At 40.8% G+C, this 10,478-nt stretch overlaps 1 pseudogene; it reads right to left on the bottom strand.

The window, feature by feature from the left end:
* Positions 1-240: 240 nt before the first annotated feature.
* LOC128092902 (uncharacterized) lies at positions 241-4,446 on the bottom strand (annotated as a pseudogene).
* Positions 4,447-10,478: the final 6,032 nt, after the last annotated feature.

The following is a 10,478-nucleotide window of genomic DNA, read 5'->3' as shown; positions in this document are numbered from 1 at the left end:
TTTTAATCAATACTGATTTTTTCGAAACATCGAAATGTTGGTCGCAAAAATGTTTTAACTTCGTTTTTCGATGTAAAATCAAATTTTGAATCAAAAAGAACTTTTGTGTAATTTTGATAAAGTGCATCGTTTTCAAGTTGAATCCATTTTCAGGTGACTTTTTTGAAAATAATCGCAGTTTTTCATTTTTTTAAATTAGTGCTCATGTTAACCCACTGTTGAAAAAGGTGCAGGTGGTTATGTTACACATGACCAGTATGACAAAGAACTTTGCAAGATGATTGTTGAAATTTTCGATTAGAATGTCCGGTCTAAATTTCCCCCTTATAATAACCGTCCTATCGAACTAAGGGGACGGAAATTGCAAGTGGAGCTGATATAGAAATCGAAGTGAAATCAATTTACTTTCCTTCACCACTCGAAAGTTACCAAGATGCGGGAATGTTTTTGCAAGGCTGTTGCAAGCAATCGGCGGCAGTAAAGGAAATTTGAACAGCAGACATTAAAAACTACCCTTTACAGGGCTCTTAATGATTACGAGATAGTTATTGTAAATTTCCAGAAACAGATTTTCGCAGTGGCACAAAAAAATATGCATCGCAGTAATCTAATTATTACTTCCTGCCTAATAAGCAATATATTTTAACTGCTTAATTTCAGATAATGGCCAAATGCAACTTTTTATGTCCATTATCAAAAATCATAAAGTTTGATACCCATATTGCCCCAACTCTTACGGTCCGGCAAATGTCCCCCCATCGGAACATCCGCGGGGCCTCCGGCCACTCCGGATTGTGGCCACTACTGCCGAAATGTCAAATTTCATGTCCAGTATCAAAAACCATAAAGTTTGATACCCATATTGTCCCAACTCTTACGGTCCGGCAAATGTCCCCCCATCGGAACATCCGCGGGGCCTCCGGCCACTCCGGATTGTGGCCACTACTGCCGAAATGTCAAATTTCATATCCAGTATCAAAAACCATAAAGTTTGATACCCATATTGCCCCAACTCTTACGGTCCGGCAAATGTCCCCCCATCGGAACATCCGCGGGGCCTCCGGCCACTCCGGATTGTGGCCACTACTGCCGAAATGTCAAATTTCATGTCCAGTATCAAAAACCATAAAGTTTGATACCCATATTGCCTCAACTCTTACGGTTCAGCAAATGTCCCCCCTTCGGAACATCCGCGGGGCCTCCGGCCACTCCGGATTGTGGCCACTACTGCCGAAATGTCAAATTTCATATCCAGTATCAAAAACCATAAAGTTTGATACCCATATTGTCCCAACTCTTACGGTCCGGCAAATGTCCCCCCATCGGAACATCCGCGGGGCCTCCGGCCACTCCGGATTGTGGCCACTACTGCCGAAATGTCAAATTTCATGTCCAGTATCAAAAACCATAAAGTTTGATACCCATATTGCCCCAACTCTTACGGTCCGGCAAATGTCCCCCCATCGGAACATCCGCGGGGCCTCCGGCCACTCCGGATTGTGGCCACTACTGCCGAAATGTCAAATTTCATGTCCAGTATCAAAAACCATAAAGTTTGATACCCATATTGTCCCAACTCTTACGGTCCGGCAAATGTCCCCCCATCGGAACATCCGCGGGGCCTCCGGCCACTCCGGATTGTGGCCACTACTGTCGAAATGTCAAATTTCATATCCAGTATCAAAAACCATAAAGTTTGATACCCATATTGCCCCAACTCTTACGGTTCGGCAAATGTCCCCCCATCGGAACATCCGCGGGGCCTCCGGCCACTCCGGATTGTGGCCACTACTGCCGAAATGTCAAATTTCATATCCAGTATCAAAAACCATAAAGTTTGATACCCATATTGCCCCAACTCTTACGGTCCGGCAAATGTCCCCCCATCGGAACATCCGCGGGGCCTCCGGCCACTCCGGATTGTGACCACTACTGCCGAAATGTCAAATTTCATGTCCAGTATCAAAAACCATAAAGTTTGATACCCATATTGCCCCAACTCTTACGGTTCAACAAATGTCCCCCCTTCGGAACATCCGCGGGGCCTCCGGCCACTCCGGATTGTGGCCACTACTGCCGAAATGTCAAATTTCATGTCCAGTATCAAAAACCATAAAGTTTGATACCCATATTGTCCCAACTCTTACGGTCCGGCAAATGTCCCCCCATCGGAACATCCGCGGGGCCTCCGGCCACTCCGGATTGTGGCCACTACTGCCGAAATGTCAAATTTCATGTGGTTATGTTACACATGACCAGTATGACAAAGAACTTTGCAAGATGATTGTTGAAATTTTCGATTAGAATGTCCGGTCCAAATTTCCCCAAGATTCCCTTATAATTAACGTCCTATCGAACTAACGGGACGGAAATTGCGAGTGGAGCTGAAATAGAAATCTAGGTGAAATCAATTGACTTTTCTTCAACACTCGAAAGTTACCAAGATGCGGAATGTTTTTGCAAGGCTGTTGCAAGCAATCGGCGGCAGTAAAGGAAATTTGAACAGCAGACATTAGAACTGCCCCTTACAGGGCTCTAATTAATTACGGGATAGTTATTCTAAATTTCCAGAAACAGACTTTCGCAGCGGCACAAAAAAAATGTGCATTGCAGTAATCTATTTATTACTTCCTGCCTAATAAGCAATTTATTTCAACTGCTAAACTTCAGATAATGACCAAACGCAACTTTTTATGTCTAGTTTAAAAAATCATTAAGTTTGATACCCATATTGCCCCAATTCTTACGGTCCGGCAAATGACCCCCCATCGGAACATCCGCGGAGCCTCCGGCCACTCCAGATTGTGGCCACTATTGCCGAAATGTCAAATTTCATGTCCAGTACCAAAAACCATAAAGTTTGATACCCATATTGCCCCAACTCTTACGGTCCGGCAAATGTCCCCCCATCGGAACATCCGCGGGGCCTCCAGCCGCTCCAGATTGTGGCCATTACTGCCGAAATGTCAAATTTCATGTCCAGTATCAAAAACCATAAAGTTTGATACCCATATTGCCCCAACTCTTACGGTCCGGCAAATGTCCCCCCTCCGGAACATCCGCGGGGCCTCCGGCCACTCCGGATTGTAACCACTACTGCCGAAATGTCAAATTTCATGTCCAGTATCAAAAACCATAGAGTTTGATACCCATATTGCCCCAACTCTTACGGTCCGGCAAATGTCCCCCCATCGGAACATCCGCGGGGCCTCCGGCCACTCCAGATTGCGGTCACTATTGCCGAATTGTCAAATTTCATGTCCAGTATCAAAAACCATAGAGTTTGATACCCATATTGGCCATATTCTTACGGTCCGGCAAATGTCCCCCCATCGGAACATCCGCGGGGCCTCCGGCCACTCCAGATTGCGGTCACTATTGCCGAAATGTCAAATTTCATGTCCAGTATCAAAAACCATAAAGTTTGATACCCATATTGCCCCAACTCATACGGTCCGGCAAATGTCCCCCCTTCGGAACATCCGCGGGGCTTCCGGCCACTCCAGATTATGGCCACTATTGCCAAAATGTCAAATTTCATGTCCAGTATCAAAAACCATAAAGTTTGATACCCATATTGCTCCAACTCTTACGGTCCGGCAAATGTCCCCCCATCGGAACATCCGCGGGGCCTCCGGCCACTCCAGATTATGGCCACTATTGCCGAAATGTCAAATTTCATGTCCAGTATCAAAAACCATAAAGTTTGATACCCATATTGCCCCAACTCATACGGTCCGGCAAATGTCCCCCCTTCGGAACATCCGCGGGGCCTCCGGCCACTCCAGATTATGGCCACTATTGCCGAAATGTCAAATTTCATGTCCAGTATCAAAAACCATAGAGTTTGATACCCATATTGGCCATATTCTTACGGTCCGGCAAATGTCCCCCCATCGGAACATCCGCGGGGCCTCCGGCCACTCCAGATTGCGGTCACTATTGCCGAAATGTCAAATTTCATGTCCAGTATCAAAAACCATAAAGTTTGATACCCATATTGCTCCAACTCTTACGGTCCGGCAAATGTCCCCCCTTCGGAACATCCGCGGGGCCTCCGGCCACTCCAGATTATGGCCACTATTGCCGAAATGTCAAATTTCATGTCCAGTATCAAAAACCATAAAGTTTGATACCCATATTGCCCCAACTCATACGGTCCGGCAAATGTCCCCCCTTCGGAACATCCGCGGGGCTTCCGGCCACTCCAGATTATGGCCACTATTGCCAAAATGTCAAATTTCATGTCCAGTATCAAAAACCATAAAGTTTGATACCCATGTTGCCCCAACTCTTACGGTCTGGCAAATGTCCCCCCTCCGGAACATCCCCGGAGCCTCCGGCCACTCCAGTTCAGGTGGTGGCCAGTTCCAATGATCGACTCCCGCGACTGGCATGTCTTAGCTGGTCCTTGCCTCCAAGCCATCTGCTCCCGAACCTCCAGGCCGTCTGCTACCGGGCCACCAGGCCATCTGCTTCTGATGTGTTCTCGTCGATGTCCAGCAATAGAATGAATTTTCGGGACCGACCGAGCCGAGTTTTGTTGGCTCGTCGACGATCCGAAAATTATGAGGTAGAGTGGGGGAGATTTTAGATACATCAATCTCACGTCTCTCGATCGACTGATTGGGAAACGTTCGTTCATCCAACCAGCGTGCAGCAAAAAGAGGGGAAATTTGCCGAGAGGGGAATTCGTCACGTAACGTTTTCGCTTCGCGAAAATTTTGGATTGACACCACGTATAGAAACCTTAGGACAAAGTTCTTTGTCAAAAAATATTTTTGAAGAGCTGAGGAAATTTTCTATAATTTGCTTTTTTGAACTTTGTTGATACGACCCTTAGTTGCTTAGATATTGCCATGCAAAGGAAAATTGATGTTTTCTAAGTCTCACCCAAACAACCCACCATTTTCTAATGTCTTGATCTCAGCAACTAATGGTCCGATTTACAATGTTAAAATATGAAACATTCGTGAAATTTTCTGATCTTTTCGGAAACAATATTTTCAAAAATTTATAATCAAGACTAAAGGGCGTAATATTGATTGTTTGGCCCATTTGAAATGTTAGTCTTGATTTGAAAATGTCGAAAATATTGTTTTCAAAAAGATCGGAAAATTTCACAAAATTTACATAATTTGAAATTTAAAATCGGACCATTAGTTGCTGAGATATCGGCGTAAGAAAATGGTAGGTTGTTTGGGTAAGACTTAGAAAACATCAATTTTCCTGTTTTCAAACCTTTGCATGGCAATATCTAATCAACGAGGGATCGTATCTAAGCAACTAAGGGTCGTATCTTCAAAGTTTAAAAAAGAAAAACATATAGAATTTTCTCAGCTATTCAAAAAAAATAAAAATTCAAAAGTGGGCAAAGATGGGCATTAATTTTAAAAAATGAATAACTGCGACTATTTTGAAAAAAACTTACCTTAAAAATGATTATAACTTGCAAACAGTGCACTTTATCAAAATTTCACATTCACTTTTTGATTGCAAATTTGATTCTACATCGAAAAAGAAGTTGAAAAATTTTTGCGACCAATATTTCGTTTTTTTGAAAAAATCTGTATTGATTCAAAAAATTATAAATCGGTCAAAGATTTTTTGCCCATTCTAGAAATTTCTGAAAAGTTTGCATTTGATGTCCTCTAAAACATCAGAAAATAAAAAAGTTAAAAATATGGTTTTTTTTTTTTGCAAATTAAGTTGTAGTGACAAAAAGTGAAATTAAAAATCACATTTTTTTACCGTGTATCATTTTTTCAGTGTAGTCCATACCCATACCTACAACTTTGCTGAAGACACCAAATCGATCAAAAAAATCCTTCAAAAGATACTGATTTTTGAATTATCACTTATATTTTTAGTATGGACACATGTCAAGTTTGTATGAAAAATTATATGAACGAACTAATGATGCAAAATGGCTTCTTTGGGCAAACCAAAGCCACAACTTTCTCACAGTGTTGGAATAAACCCATATTTTTTACTTGAATAATTTTTGAACACATTTCCAAGGGTTCTCGAAAGTTCAAGTTTAGAAAAAATACCACAGAAAATGTTTGGACTTCCCGATTGCTTATACCTCTGCTCAGTCCATATTTTACTGATCCTGATCCATCCTAATTTTGAAGTTTAACTTTGTACTCAACATCGTTTCAATTGACGTTAAATTCAACAAGTGAAAAATAAAATGATTTACTGCCAAGCTTTAAAATCACCGCCACTTTTAAAGCTTTACCTCTCCTTTCCCCTCTCCCTCTTTGACAAATGGTAATTCACGAGTGACATCTTGTTTGGCTTGGTGGCTTTTGCTGCTGGCACGAAGCTAATTTCCGCTCTCGTCGAGAAGAAGGAAGTCCCCGAGGGGGGTGGATGGTGGGCTGTCGGGTCGGAAGAACGAGTCGAAAAATCACCATCCTTGAGCGTTTTCCTTGCCAACCGGGCCAGGAAGTATCATTTGTGTGTGTGATGAATGTGCGTGTTTGTGTGGCAACACACAACAGCCGAAGCAATTAACTTCCGCCATATTCAATCAAAAATGGAAATTAACTCCGGTGGGTAGAGATTACGATCCTGTCACAGAATTCCCGCGGGGGAGGTGAACACGCACCTCTGTTTAAATTGGGTTGGTGAAGGAACCACTTGTTGGTTTGATTCACGATAGAATCAAAGTTTTTCAAGATTTTCATTTTGAATTTAGATTTTTATTTTTAAATTTAATATAAAATGTCAATTCTGAGACAAAACACTTGATTGTAAAACCTGAATGATTATTTGTAAATGTTCAAAGTCTAGACATTTCTGTGTCAGCTATAATTTCTCATCCATTGAAAAATGAACGATGTCTGATATCACCCAAAAAAAAATCATTCACCAAAAATAAAACTATCATCATGGGACACCACGACCGTGGCATGGCGGGTTGGAAATCCTGAAAATAAATAAACCGCTCCAAATTAATTGCCATTTCCGAAACCAATAAAGCAAAACAAATATCGGTGGCTGGCACAACAAACTGCAAACCATGGAAAAACAACAACAACAACAGCAACCGATTGGATGTCGGATCGGTGCCGAGCGGGTTGTTTGGCAGGACGATCGAACATTTTATCCACCAGAGCCAATTACTCTAGCAGGGTGTTTTGTGCTGGAAACGTGCTCTATTCGCTGGGAACAATGGAAATTGTAGGACAAGCTGAATCGGGAAAGATTGAATGGTGCGGGATTATTTGTGACACAGTTGTCTTTTTCTTTTTAAAAGACAAACAGTTATGAAAAAATACAAACTTAAGGCTAATGAAAATATTTTTCAAAGTTTTTGTTCTGTGGCTCTAGATGTTGAAATTTGAAGATATTTGTATACTATGGGATCCAAGGGGATGGTCTTCTAAGGGTGCAAGACGATCCGAGGTCTCTGGTCTTGCCTTGGAGCAGATTCATTCCGACATCGCAGAAAATGCATGGTCCCAGGAAAATGTACAGGGAAAAATCAAAGCCCACTAAGAACTTAAAAAAATGCTGGGCTGATATACGTTGCTTTGCAATAGAGGAAAAAAGCAACTTGCGACAAAATTTTGAGGCTAGGAATTTTGACAGGTATGATTTTCATAAAGTATTCGCCTCCTTTTTCTCCCACAGAAAACTGGGGACAATGTAGCTGTCAAACTAGGCCAAAATGTTAAAGTCACTCACAAAATGAACTTTGAGTGATTTGAGTTCTTTTCTGACGTCACGATTTCCTCCTCTATTGTTTGTTTACCTTTGATATGGAAACGACAACTTACCGTAGATTTTGAAATTTTCCAATCCATTGTAGAAGATCAGATTCATTTCCATTGATTCAAATTTCTAAGCCAAGTAAAATTTTCTAATCTTAGTGGTTGTAGATAGCCCATTAGCTACCTATTAGGCTTCATCCATAAAGTACGTCACGCTAAATGGTAACGCTAACGCCTCGTAAGCGGTAGATCGGAGTTCAAATCCCGACTCGGACCAACACAACTGGTAATCTTTTCCCTTCTAGATTCGATTGCTTAGTAAAGGGAAAGTAGTGTATTAGAGTGTAACAAAAATGACTTTTTGGCGGGCATTCAGGGGTTTGTTCCGGTGGGCATACTGAGCCCAAATCCCAGCTTGCGAGCCGCCCTTCAATTTTAAATGGGATTTAACCAGTAAAAAAGATTTTTTCAAAAATGTCAATTTTTCAAAGTTTCTCAAACAGCGCAACTAAAGCGTTTATTTTCAACATCACTGGCATGTTGGTCAGATCCTTGCGCATCTTTTGCTATATACAACATTGAAGTATGGAGCACCTTGAAGCCCAGTACAGACCTTTGGCATTTTTTCACCATTCGATTTTGCTGGAATCGATCTTTCGGTTCTGAGCTCCAGGGTGCTTCAAACTCCAATGCTGTATATACCAAAAGTAGAGAGCCTGGAGCTTATTAGAGAACGGCCATCTCAAAACAAAAGTACCAATCGAAGCACGAGAACTGTCAAACGGAGGTACCAATCGAGCAGAAGAAATTTCAGTTGGCGTTCAATCGATGGGAAGTATTGTAATTTGGGTGATTTATATTTTATTCAAAAATTTGCAAAACACAAATTGAAAACAAAACAATTTAAATTCTCTTTTTCATTTTTAATTTTGATTTGATTTGTAAACTCATTAGGTCTTTGCGTGTTAATGCCGCTCAAAAATGGTCAGTTTCGGGCGCTAAGAATTTTTTTTTAAATTTTTGCAAACGCAGCATCTTATTTTAGATTAACACCATCCATAAACTATTTTTAAACTCAGTTTGTTTTGGTTCAATTGACTGATGAAAAGAGAATCTGAAAAGAGTCACGCAGGTGCTTTGATAACTGCAGTGTCGCAAGCTATTTTGACTGCAGTGCATGTAGTGGTGCTAGTTTCAGTATTTTAAGATGTCCATTCTCTAATAAGCTCCAGGCTCTCTAACCAAAAGATGTGCAAGGATCTGGCCAACACGCCAATGATGTTGAAAATAAACGCTTTGGTGGCCAAATTTCCTCAAAAATTGACATTTTTGAAAAATGTGTTTTACGGGTTACATTTAAAATTGAAGGGCGGAGCGCCAGCTCCTGTTACGTTCAATAAAGCTCATATTTGGGAGTTGGGCTCAATATGCCCACTGAAACCCCTGAATGCCCGCCAAAAAGTAATTTTACCTCCCAAAAAAAATCTCCAACCCCACGCGAAATTTACTTGGAGATGCCTTGGAGATTTTCCATTTTCCCCTTAAAAAGTGGAAGAAGTCCAGTCTGCAAACCACTAAAATTACCGTCTTCAAGTGAAGCTCATTTCACAAAAGTACTTTTCCATTGTAAATTCAGTTTTGCGACCAAACATGATTTTGGGAATTTCCTTTGTGCTTTAACTTTAAAAAATCTCAATTTCTTGTGAATGTTTCAGCAGATTTTTTTTACATTGTTTTAAAGGTCCAATAAACAAAATTTCCAGTTTTTGCCTTTTGGGTGTTTTGAAACCGCTTTGAGTCAGGGATATTATAAAACACCCAAAAAGCAAAAATTGAAAATTTGGTTTATCTGACCAATATCTGACCTTAAAAAAACTCCAGAGTAGGGTCGTCAGAAAAGATGCTGTTGACAAATTATTGCCAAAGTGGCTGTATCCAGAAATTAAAAGTGGGGACCATCTATAAACCACGTGGACACTTTAGGGGGGGGGGGGGGCAGATTGTCCACGACCCATACAAAAAAGATTTTTTTTTTGTATGGACAATTGTCCACGAAGGGGGGGGGGGCTGTTTTCGGGAAAGTTGTTGTAAATTTAATGAAGGTCCTACATCTGAGAGTTGATAAAGATTGAACGAGTAAATCGCACACCTCAGGTGACACAAAACATAAAACTCAAACGGTACCCCAACACAAAAAAACATGGAAAAATATGGTAACTTATAAAGGGGAATCATGCAACATGATGTGATTTTGAAAGTATAGCTTTTATACATGTATTCACTTTAAAAGCATTTTCAAACGATTTTTTTTTGATAACGTTGGTTCTGATGAGAACTAATGAGATCAAACTTGTTAGGGGAATGTAAAGCAAGTGTTGGTAACAAGCTGAGGAAATGCTCGTTAAATCCCATTAAAAACGTTAAAAAATCTGTCGGATTTTTTTATTATCATCTTATTCCAAGTCTTAACTTGGACCTTGATAGAACAAGTTTTTAAAAAATCCTGTTTTTACTGATAAAAACTGTTTTTTTTAAATTTATTTTCCGTACGTTCTACTCATCATCTATTACGGCCGTACGAACGATTGTTCCTCTTGCCCCATATGGTCGTCCTGCCCCACCTTCCCCTATTATTTTCTCCTTTATTGTTTGCTTTCCTAGAAGTGTACATACAAACACACATGCATTTACAATTTTCTTATTTTTATATATTTCTCGTTCGTGCAAGTAGAACTAATATGAGTGATAAACGAA

The sequence above is a fragment of the Culex pipiens genome, chromosome 2 (assembly GCF_016801865.2).
Source record: "Culex pipiens pallens isolate TS chromosome 2, TS_CPP_V2, whole genome shotgun sequence".
NCBI classification, from domain to species: Eukaryota; Metazoa; Arthropoda; class Insecta; order Diptera; family Culicidae; genus Culex; species Culex pipiens.
This window is presented reverse-complemented; position numbering and strand designations above follow the sequence as displayed.